This window comes from Cervus canadensis, chromosome 26 (assembly GCF_019320065.1).
Source record: "Cervus canadensis isolate Bull #8, Minnesota chromosome 26, ASM1932006v1, whole genome shotgun sequence".
Lineage (NCBI taxonomy): Eukaryota > Metazoa > Chordata > Mammalia > Artiodactyla > Cervidae > Cervus > Cervus canadensis.
The window spans coordinates 35,263,269-35,275,638 of record NC_057411.1 but is presented as its reverse complement, the minus strand read 5'-3'; positions in this window follow the sequence as shown (position 1 = coordinate 35,275,638).

Sequence of the window (12,370 nt, the reverse complement as noted above, 5' to 3'; positions counted from 1 at the left end):
TAAGCCAGTCAACAGATTTCTATAGAGAAAAAGGCCCACATCAAACTTCATATGAGATGTGACTAAAAGCTTGTTTCTTCATGCAGTTCATTCTGGAAGCCAAAAATATCTTTGAAGAATCTCATGAAATTTGTTTTTAAGCAAATGTTCATGTTATGAATGTGGATCCCTTTTATCTGGAAATACTGAGTGCTGGATCTAACTCTGTCAATATGTGGATGTGTGATCTTTGGGGGGGCATATTACATTTTTTCCATTAGCTTTTACCTTATTGCTCAGGAGAAGCAGTTACCTGATGTGCCGTGATGAAACAGGTTCTGAAGTTGTTGCCAAGACCACATGAATAATTGCTGCACTCTTATTAGCAAAGCCTGTCATGGTTGAGAGTGTGGATGATGGAAATAAAGGCATATGTAGTCCATCTTTTAAGCAAATGATCTAAAACTTTCAGTTCAAAATTTTGAGGCTTAATTTTTGACTTATTGTATTCCATGTGTATTCCAAATGAATATTCATTGGAAGGTCTGATGCTAAAGCTGAAGCTCAGGTACTTCAGCCACCTGATGCCAAGAGCTGACTCGTTAGGAAAGACCCAGATGCTGGGAAAGATGGAGGGCAGGAGGAGAAGAGCACGACAGAGGATGAGATGGTTAGATGGCATCATCGACTCAATGGATATGAGTTTGAGCAAGCTCTGTGAGATAGTGAAGGGCAGGGGAGCCTGCTGTGCTGTAGTCCATGGGGTCGCAAAGACTCAGACACAACTGAGCAACTGAACAGCAAGAATTCCATGTGTATGGTATAGTATACTATTTAGAAACACTTATTTTAAAAACAGATGGTAAATATATGGCTTGCCAAAAGCAAATGTGCCAAAAAGGCGAAAAGAACAAGAAGCAGGGCATAGAAACAGCTACATTGGGAAACTCCTCTCACACACATATCTCTCTTACATTGTCCTCTTTTTTTCTCACCCTGAAAAACCAGGAGGTGAGCAGAGCATTGTCTCCTGAAGAAAAGAAAATACAGTTACCATCAAGATTTTCCACTGATAGAGCATTGTTGCTGTGGACTAAAAAATATAGCCACAACCTAAAAGTGGAGTTATTTTATTTGGTGGGAATGTTTAGGACTCCCAGCCCAGGAGACAGGTGTCAGTAGCTCTGAGGAAACTGCTCCAAGAAGGCAGGGGAGAAGTCAGGCTCTATACAAGTTTGCAACAAAGGGAGCAGGCAATGGGAACATGAACAATCAGGTATCAAGTTAAGGAATTTAGCATTCTATATGTGGGAAGATGCAAGCCTCTGGGCTCACTTAATGCATTCCTATCATATGCACCTCAGCTATCCGGAGCCAATTCTGTTTCCGTGTTTACCTAGCTTGCATTCTCCCAGCTCCTCAGTAATCACCATGGTGGGTAGCACCATCTCCTGGATCAAAGTTTTGGGAGCCCTCATTCATATTTGGAGGCCAGAAATCACGGATGGCTGTGACATTTCTTCTTTATTAATATGGCAGGAGATATTTTCATTTCACATTGCTAACTGAGCACATCAGTTCAGTTCAGTTCAGTTGCTCAGTCGTGTCTGACTCTTTGAGACCCCATGGACTGCACTATGCCAGGCCTCCCTGTCCATCACCAACTGCCAGAGTTTACTCAAACTCATGTCCATTGAGTCAGTGATGCCATCCAACCATCTCATCCTCTGTCGTCCCCTGTTCCTCCTGCCTTCAATCTTTCCCAGCATCAGGGTCTTTTCAAATGAGTCAGCTCTTTGCATCAGGTAGCCAAAGTATTGGAGTTTCAGCTTCAACATCAGTCCTTCCAATGAATACTCAGGACTGATTTCTTTTAGGATTGACTGGTTGGATCTCCTTGCAGTCTAAGGGACTTTCATGAGTCTTCTCAACACCACAGTTCAAAAGCATCAATTCTTCAGCTCTCAGCTTTCTAGTCCAACTCTCACATCCATACATGACTACTGGAAAAACCATAGCTTTGAGTAGACGGACCTTTGTTGGCAAAGTAATGTCTCTTCTTTTTAATATGCTGTCTAGGTTGGTCATAACTTTTCTTCCAAGAAGGAAGCATCTTTTTATTTCATGGCTGCAGTCACCATCTGCTGTGATTTTGGAGCCCAAAAAGATAAAGTTTCTCACTGTTTCCATTGTTTCCCCATCTATTTGCCATGAGGTGATCGGACCAGATGCCATGATCTTAGTTTTCTGAATGTTGAGTTTTAAGCCAACTTTTCACTCTCCTCTTTCACTTTCATCAAGAGGCTCTTTAGTTCCTCTTCACTCTCTGCCATAAGGGTGGTGTCATCTTCATATCTGAGGTTATTGATATTTCTCCTGGCAGTCTTGATTCCAGCTTGTGCTTCATCCAACCCAGTGTTTCTCATAATGTACACTGCATATAAGTTAAATAAGCAGGGTGACAATATATAGCCTTAATGTACCCCTTTTCCAGTTTGGAACCAGTCTGTTCTATGTCCAGTTCTAACTGTTGCTTCTTGACCTGCATACAAATTTCTCAGGAGGCAAGTCAGGTGGTCTGGTATTCCCATCTCTTTCAGAATTTTCCAGTTTATTGTGATCCACACAGTCAAAGGCTTTCACATAGTCAACAAAGCAGAAGTAGATGTTTTTCTGGAACTCTCTTGCTTTTTCTATGATCCAAGGGATGTTGGCAATTTGATCTCTAGTTCCTCTGCCTTTTCTAAATCCAGCTTGCACATCTGGAAGTTCATGGTTCATGTACTGTTGAAGCCTGGCTTGGAGACTTTTGAGCATTGCTTTGCTAGCGTGTGAGACGAGTCCAATTGTGTGGTAATTTGAGCATTATTTGGCATTGCTTTTCTTTGGGATTGGAATGAAAACTTATCTTTTCCTGTCCTGTGTCCACTGCTGAGTTTTCCAAATTTGCAGGCATATTGAGTTCAGGACTTTCACAGCATCATCTTTTAGGATTTGAAATAGCTCAACTGGGATTCCATCACCTCCACTAGCTTTGTTCATAGTGATGCTTCCTAAGGTCCACTTGACTTCAAATTCCAGGATGTCTGGCTCTAGGTGAGTGATCACACCATAATGAGGAATAGTGGAAAATGTTCTGCTGACAATTTATTGATAAACACACAAGAATCAGAACAGCAAAATTTGAAAAGATAATGATAAAAATGACTAATATTTTTAACAACTTTACAAAATATCAAACACTGTACACAATAATGACAATGAATAGTTCATTTTTATGGAGCATTTACCATATGCCAGGCTCAAATCTTAAAGCATTTCATGTATGAAATTTTGTGTACAACTTTCAATGAGTTTTAATTTAAAAACCTTGATGAACAAGCACATTATTTCATTTAATTATTATGATTATCTAAGAATTAAGCATTTATCTTTAACCTAATTTTACTTGTTAGGTAGTTAGAAAAGGAAAAAGGAGTCCAAAATAGTGGTGGCTAAAACACAAAGAAAGGAAAAAGCCTGTGAAAATGGACCAAAAGAAAATCTGAGGACCTGAGTGAGAACCCCAGGTGAAACAAACAGCCCTCCTAGCTAGCCCAGTTTACATAGGGCAGGCTCAGGGGGAGGAGACAAAACATATAAAAAGAGGAGCCAAGATTGAGCCTCTGTTTTTGGGTCAGCCCACCCTCATGCCTTGAGGATATACTACCCTTCGCTTTCCAGATAAAACTGAGCTGTAACTTAGCTGTAACACTGGTCTGCTGTTTCAGACCTTTGCTGCTGTGAGACAGAACCAAGGAAATTACACACTCCCCCAACATATCTGGTGCTGCAACTCGATTTAACCTGGCTGAAACAACCTCAGCTCGGCCCCTGTGAGGCAGGGACTGAACATAACAGAAGCCCAACTTGGCGAAAGCTCACACAGTGGAAGCTGAATGCAAAGAAAATCCAGTGCAGTGGAAGTGACAAGAAGCCCGGCATACCAGAAACCAGGACAGCAAAAACAACCTCGGCAGAAAGCTCACGCAGCTCGGTATCATATTCCAAAAAACATTCAGTTAAGGTAGGAGGTCCTCACCCCTATGGCTAGAAGGACATACGGCTAACAAAATCTCAATTCCTTTGCAATCTCTCATTTCTTGTTTCCTTGAACCCTCTGCAAACAGGCTGGTGGCAGTGGGTGCAAATGAGGGACTCTGGAAAGGGCTACAAGGCAGTGTGTCCCAAAGGCTCCACTACCTGCTGTGCCCTAGTAGCTGTTGCCCAAGTGGGTGAGGGTTCTTCTGTCCTTAACCTCCTTTGTGCCAAGGATCAGGCCAATGAAAATTGTGGGCACAGGTCAGGCATTCAGCCGTTTTTCTGGCAAGTTATGAAAGGGGTTCCTCAGCATGTTTTTCCCATTGCGTTTTCCTCCCGTCCTTCAGCTCCTCTCCCCATCTATGCCACTGTCTACACAGTATTCAGCAGGTCATCATCTTTCCATTTCTGAAAATTGTGTTTGAAACCATTTACCTAAGACTGGGATTCGAACCCACGTGGCAGGGACTCTGTGCTGTGCTTAGTCACTCAGTCATCTCTGGTAGGGACTCAAACCTGGCCAAAACCCATGGTGCCTGGTTTTAGGACCTAATGAAGCTCAAGTTCCTGATGTCTCATTGCAAAATAATGCAGGGAGAGACACAGTGATAGGTAAGAGGTAGATTTGTTCAGATTCAGGGAGAAGCACACTCCAAGGGTGTGGGCCATTGCAGAGGGTGAGTGTGGCGGCCATGAAATGTGTGGTTAGCTTTTGTGAGCTGGGTAATTTCATATGCTAATGAGTGGAAGGATCATTCCAACAATTGGGAAACCGCCCACTCCTTAGTCTTTTGACAGTGCCTTGGAACTGTCATGGTGCCTCTGGGTGTGTCATTTAGCTTGCAGATTGAGGATCAAGGTTTAGTTGAATTTGACTTGTCTGCCATCTTGGAACCACTTGATTTTAATCAGTTTATGTTATGCTCTTGGGCTCTGTCATTCTTTCAAAAGTTGTGCCCTGCCCCTCTTCCTGCCTATTTCATGCTCTTTCTCTGAGTGCCATCTGGGCCTACAATGTTGCCTCTACGATCGTCTAGAGAGACAACCAAAAAATAGCTGGCCATTGGGAGGGAAATACTGTGTAATATCCAATCCCTTTAGAGATTCAGGCCTTTATCTTCCATGTTTCCTACAACATGTGTGACAACAGGACCTCTCAGTGAACCTGCTAGGGTGGGTGACAGGCACACAATGCCTGCTTGAAGTCTCTCTGTTGGTGGAATCCCTTCAGGGCAACTGGGCTTCTAGGGACAATGTTTGCCACTTTGGAAGTTAGCCCTGAAGACTGTTTGGGCCCAAACCCTTGCCACCCTTCTCCTAAAACTATAAACATACCCACAGATCAAATCTCCACTCCGCTTTTATGAAATATCTGGTCCATTTCCTCTTATCATTTTGTCCTTGAGCCGCTTACTAACTCTTACAACCACAACCCTGTCCCCTCTATAGGCAGCATCACTCCACCCAGCTTAATATTAAAATACTCTTAATGCCCCTAACAGGACCAGGTAACCCATTCCTTTGTCATTGCTCCTGTTACTACCTAAGGTGGGTCTAAGACAATGAAATGTTTACCATTGGAAACATCCTAAACTGCTCTTACGGAGGACTAGGGGAAGAAATCAGTGACTTACATTCCCTCAGAGCAATAAGAGGGTAAGGCTTATGGCTATTTCGCCAGGTTCCCAGTCTCAGGGCACAGGCTAGGATTGTTTTACATCATGGTATCTATTCCCAAACTGGCAATGAGTTGAGATTATAACTCCTTAATCCTACTCAGTACTAGTCACACTGGAGACCTTGAGGATGCCCAACTCCAGCCTGGGGGTCCCAGGAGGTCCACATGCCTCAACCTACCCAGGGATTCAATCTTCAGGAGGTTGTCATGCCTCAACCTGCCTGGGGTTCTGCACCTTGACCTGGGGACGCTTGGCTCTCAGGTTGCAATGGTACTGGGTAGGATAAGCTTCAGAAAGACTCACCCCTAAGGAAGTCCACCCATGGAAATAGAAGGAATCCTATTACTTGTGGGACTGTACCCAGTCTCAGCAACAACTCAGGAGCCCGATGAGAACCCCATTGCCTTTCTGGAAAGGCTAAAAGAGGCCCTCCAAAAGTTTACCAATCTGGACTTAGACTCTTATGACAGGTGATTTTAAAGGACAAATTCCTGTCCCAATGTGCATCACACATCAGGATAAAGTTACAACAGCTATAGCAGCAGAACATACTGCCTCTTTAGATGAGATGGTCCAGACAGTCACCAATGCCTTTTGTAACAGTGAGGGAAGCCAAGACACCGGAAAGGGAGAAATGGGATGAGACAAGTCATGCCTAGGTGCTGGCTGCCCTCCAGGGAAGCCCTATGGCAAACCCTGAGTCCTTGAAGGACAAGGCAGGAGGCAAGTGCCTAATCTGTAGACATTGGGTCAAAGAATGTCCAAACCATGGCAAGTCTCCTAAAATGGCTTGCTACAAATTCCGTCAATTGGGACATTTGATAGCACTCTGCCCTGGGGACCCAAGAGCCTCAAGGTCAAGGGCCAAGCCTTCCCTCATGATGGTTCAAAAGGACTGAAGCGGCCGGCTCCAGCCAGCCTGCTTGTCACAGATAACCATCACTGGGCTGGAGTTAACGCTGCAACTGGATGTGGCAGGTAGGTCCAAGAATTTCTTGGTTGACACAGGGGCTACCTACTCTGTCTTGACTTCCTACTCTGGAGCATTCTCCTTCCAAACCTGTACCATTTTGGGTGCAATAGGGAAAACAATTACAAAAAGATTCACCCAAGCACTTCTTTGTTGCTGGGATGGACAAATATTTTCCCACCAGTTTCTGGTGGTCCCTGAGTGTCCTACTTCCTTACTGGGAAGAGGTCTTTCCCTGCCTTTGAAATCTTGCAGCTATTGTAGTCCTGATAGAAGATGATTTAAAACTCTCTCTTGGAGGCAAACTAACTACTTTTACCAGCAATTAAGTGAAATAACTTCTGAATGGGAGAGGCCATTTATGGATGTCTAATCAAAGGTTCCTCAGATATCAAGTAATGCTGATGGAAAATCCAAGTCTGACTAAATCCCTTTGTGAGGTTCTTAACCCAGCTACCCTCCTGTCTATCCGCAAGGGCTCTCTCCCCTTTCACTCTTGTCTCTAAGAGTGAGGGCTTTCAATAAGATCATATGGAGTGGTTCCAAAAGGAGGGACTCCTTTTTCTTCCTGGGAACCTGCAGTGGAAGTTGGGTAACTCCTTACATGCCACTGCTCATTTAGTGGAGAAAGCCCTCCAAAGATTACTAGAAAAGTTCTTCAGGGGAACAGACCTCCAAATGACTAGAAGGCAAGTGGTCTCTTCTTGTTCTACTTGCCACTTAACCCCCAAGGAGCTTGAAGACCCCAGCTGGACCAGCCCATCCAACAGCATGGGATCTACCCAGGACAGGACTGGTAGATGGATTTCACTCAGATGCCAGTTTCTCAAGGTTATAAATGCCTACTAGTCATGATAGAGACATTCACAGGGTGGATTGAAGGTTTTTCCACCTGGACTGAGAAGGCGAGGAGGTGGTTAAAAAACTCCATGAAATCATTCCAAAATTTGGTCTGCCCAGGACATTACAAAGTGACAATGGGACATCATTTACTTCTAAGGTCACCCAAGCGGTCTCTAAAGCATTGGGCATTACTTATTTTCTCCATTGTGCCTGGAGGCCTCAGTCTTCAGGAAAAGTAGGAAGAGCCAACCATTTCTTAAAATCAGTGATATAAAATATAACCTAGGAGACCTCTCTTGGCTGAAAGGAGGCTCTCCTCTACACCCATGTTGCCCCTAAGAAACAGGTTAGTCTTAGTACTTATGAGATGCTATATGGGAGACCCCTTTTGTTTATGTCAGTGACCTATTCCTAGATCCAGAGGCTCCAGTCTTATACTATGGCCATTGGGCAATTCCAACAAGATATATGGTTGTGGGGTGTCAACCAGGATCCAAAAGATTCTTCAGAGCCATCACCATATGCTCCAGGGACTCAAGTCCTAATTAAAGTCTGGAAAGATGAGTTCCAAAGGCTCAACCCCAGCCCACAGGGAAGGGCCCCTACCCTGTAATACTTTCTACCCCCACAGCAGTCAAGGTACCAGGGCATGACTCCTGGATTCACTACTCATGAGGTAAGCTGTGGAAGAAAACAGAAGAGGACTCAATACACTTGTGAGCCCTGGGAGATCTCAGATATCTATTCAGGACTACAAATGAGTGCCATTCTAATGAACACCCCCAAAATTAAGTTTCTGGGGATAAGATTTCTCAGGATAGCTCTAAAGAGCCAACACAGGTTGGCAGAGGTTGTACTCCAAAATAGACAGGAGATAGATCTCCTGATTTCTGAACAAGGAGGGACTTGAGCCATCTTGAATGAGACAAATTGCTTCTGGGTAAATACCTCCAGCTAAGTTTAAAAGTCTCACAGTTCAATTCAATTCAGTCACTCAGTCGTGTCTGACTCTGCAACCCCATGGACTGCAGTACACCAGGCCTCCCTGTCCATCATGAACTCCCGGAGTTTACTCAAACTCATGTCCGTTGAGTCGGTGATGCCATCCAACCATCTCATCCCCTGTTGTCCTCTTTTCATCCCACCTTCAATCTTTCCCAGCATCAGGGTCTTTTCAAAAGAGTCAGCTCATCGCATCAGGATGTCAAAGTATTGGAGTTTCAGCTTCAGCATCAGTCCTTTCAATGAATATTCAGGACTTATTTCTTTTAGGATGGACTGGTTGGATCTCCTTGCAGTCCAAGGGACTCTCAAGAGTCCTCCAGCACCACAGTTCAAAAGCATCAATTCTTCGGTGCAAGCTTTCTTTATAGTCCAACTCTCACATCCATACAAGACTACTGGAAAAACCACAGCCTTGACTAGACGGACCTTTGTTGACAAAATAACGTCTCTGCTTTTTAATATGTTATTTAGGTTGGTCACAACTTTCCTTCCAAGGAGTATGCGTCTTTTAATTTCATGGCTGTGGTCACCATCTGCAGTGATTGTGGAGCCCCCCAAAATAGTCTGACACTGTTTCTACTGTTTCCCCATCTATTTGCCATGAAGTGATGGGACTGGATGTCATGATTTTAGTTTTCTGAATATTGAGCTTTAAGCCTACATTTTTACTCTCCTCTTTCACTTTCATCAAGAGGCTCTTTAGTTCTTCTTTGCTTTTTGCCATAAGGGTTGTGCCATCTGCATATCTGAGGTTATTGATATGTCTCCTGGCAATCTTGATTCCAGCCTGTGCTTCTTCCAGCCCAGAATTTCTCATGATGTACTCTGCATATAAGTTAAATAAGCAGGGTGATAATATATAGCCTTGATGTACTCCTTTTCCTATTTGGAACCAGCCTCTTGTTCCATATCCAGTTCTAGCTGTTGCTTCCTGACCTACATACAGATTTCTGAAGAGGCAGGTCAGGTGGTCTGGTATTCCCAATCTCTTTCAGAATTTTCCACAGTTTATTGTGATCCACACAAAGGCTTTGGCATAGTCAATAAAGGAGAAGGAGATGTTTTTCTGGAACTCTGTTGTTTTTTTGATGATCCAGCAGATGTTGGCAATTTGATCTCTGGTTCCTCTGCCTTTTCTAAAACCAGCTTGAACATCTGGAAGTTCATGGTTCATGTATCATTGAAGCCTGGCTTGGAGAATTTTGAGCATTACTTCGCTAGCATGTGAGATGAGTGCAATTGTGCGGTAGTTTGAGCTTTCTTTGGCATTGTGAGACATTCTTTGGCATATGTGAGACAAAAAGTTCTCACAGTCTTCAAGAAAAACATTCAGACATTACAGGATCTCAAAGAATGAGCCGGAGAGTTCTTGGGGTGGCTACGATCTCTCCTTGGGGGATCCTTCTCCTGGCGAGGGTGATTTGGAGCTGGCTAATGCCCCTACTAATCCCTGTTATCACTATATTGATGCTGCTTATGATTGTTCCATGTATTATCAATTGTCTAACCCATTTTGTCTCTGCCCAGGTCAACAAGCTATAACATGCAGTGCCAGTTCACCAAGGATATACAAAACTACACCAGACCATGGAAAATATCACTCTCCCTTAGATGGGCACCAGTATAAGGGCTCTGAGGCTTGAGAATAGCAAGAGGGGGAGGCCCAATGCCCTTCATTGTCCCAGCTCAGCAGGAAGTAGCCAGAGAGACCTCGATGCCCCTACCCCCAAAGAATTGGGCCTCCCATCTCTTAAGGGGGGAAAGTTAGGTAGTTAGAATAGGTAAAAGGAGTCCAAAATGGTGGTGGCTAAAAGACAAAGAAAGAAAAAAGCCCACAAAAATGGAACAAAAGAAAATCTGAGGACCTGAATGAGAACCTCATGTGAAACAAACAGCCCTCCTAGTTAGCCCATTTTACATAGGGCAGGATCAAGGGGAGGAGACAAAACATATAAAAAGAGGAGCCAAGATTGAGCCTCTCTTTTTGGGTCAGCCTGCCCTCATACCTTGAGGATATACTATCCTTTTCTTGCCAGATAAAACTGAACTGTAACCAAGCTGTAACACTGGTCCACCATTTCAAATATTTGCTGTGGCAAGACAGAACTGAGGAAATTACACATTCCCCTGAGACATACTGAAACTGAGAAACAAGAAGTCAAGTGACTGGCCTAAAGTCACACAGAGGTGAATAATGTCAGTACTTGAATCCAGATAGTGTCTATCCAGAATTTCTGGGTGTAAATCACTGCACAGCAGCGTGGACCAGATTAAAGATTTTCTAAAATGAGTGGTACAGATCTGAACCCCTGAACCTGGGAAAAGCTGGAGTGTGAAGCAGCGCCTATACTGGGACCTACACTTGGACCTGGCTGTCATGCTTTTTGCTTCCTCCAGGCTTCAAAAAAGTGAATGTATTATTTGCTCAGTAGTGGCTGACTTTTGCGACCCCATGGACTGTAGCCTGGCAGGCTCCTCCCTCTATGAGATTTCCCAGGCAAAAATACTGGAATGGATAGCCATCCCCTTCTCCAAGGGATCTTCCTGACCCAGGGATCGAACATGGGTCACCTGCATTGCAGGTGGATTGATTCTTCACTAACTGAGCCACCAGGGAAGAAAACTCCAAATCACTGCTCTGGGCTGTTGACTTACCCATTGTCAGACTTTCACAATTTTGAAGATTTTCTTATAGGATTTGGATAGGGTTTGGTATTTTAAACATCAAGTGGACATTCAGACAGTTTGCCCAATCTACTCTGTCACTGGGGACAAAAATGTAATGTCATCAAATCAGAATGAAAATTTGAGTCCTGTAATGGTGCTTTTCTCTTGACTTTGATCTGTGCACTGGGCCTGAGCCCAGATACCAGCTGGTCTGGCCACTTGGGTCTGTATACCTGTGTCCTGACAAATCATGAGCTTTTGTTTCCTTCATTTTAAAATGCTCTTTTACCTAACAATCCCCCTCCCTCCTTCCCTGGTCTTTTGCTGGGAGCAGAACATATTGTTTGCAGCAGTGAGTTCTGCTAGAGAAATGGAATTTATATCCTTCCCTGCTCCAAAAGTCACATAGCACTCTGCATTGAAAACAATGAGTTTATTAAAGTCATTTAACTGGTACAATCTAATTGATTTCTTTTAAATGTGGATGAGCCAGGCAGGCTGAAGAGTAATGTCTTGACTCTTCATAGGTCTCCTTTATAAAACATGACTTAGAGTCTTTAGTAGGTACTGAAGAAAAAAGAAACCTGATATGTATTTGGAGAGAAATATTTAATAATAGTTTGATAAACAGTAAAGAAAATCACTTTTTCCTCTCTACGTAAAAAGCATGATTAATGGGACCTCATGGAATTGGAATTTTATAAAGGATTCCATTTGTAATAGGTCTTCTGAAAATGTTTACCTGATAGCTACCAAAAAAATCCCTGATGTTTCATAATAAAATGTCCATATGAGGAAAGTGAAAGTGTTAGTTGCTCAGTTGTGTCAGACTCTCTGTGATCCCAAAGAATGTAGTGCACCAGACTCCTCTGTCCACAGAATCTTCAGGCAAGCAGACTGCAGTGGGTACCTCCCAAATCAGATATTTACCTTTTGGGGAGTGCACATGATGTCAGATGAGTTGCCCTGGGGACTTTCCTCATGGTCCAGCAGCCAAGATGCCACACTTTCGCTTCAAGGGGCACAGATGTGATCCCTATTCACAGAACTAAGACCCCACACGCTGTGTGATGTGGTCAAAAAGGTAAAAAAAAAAAGAAAAAAAGATGATGAGTCACCCTGTAAAATAAGGGAATTCCGTGGTAGC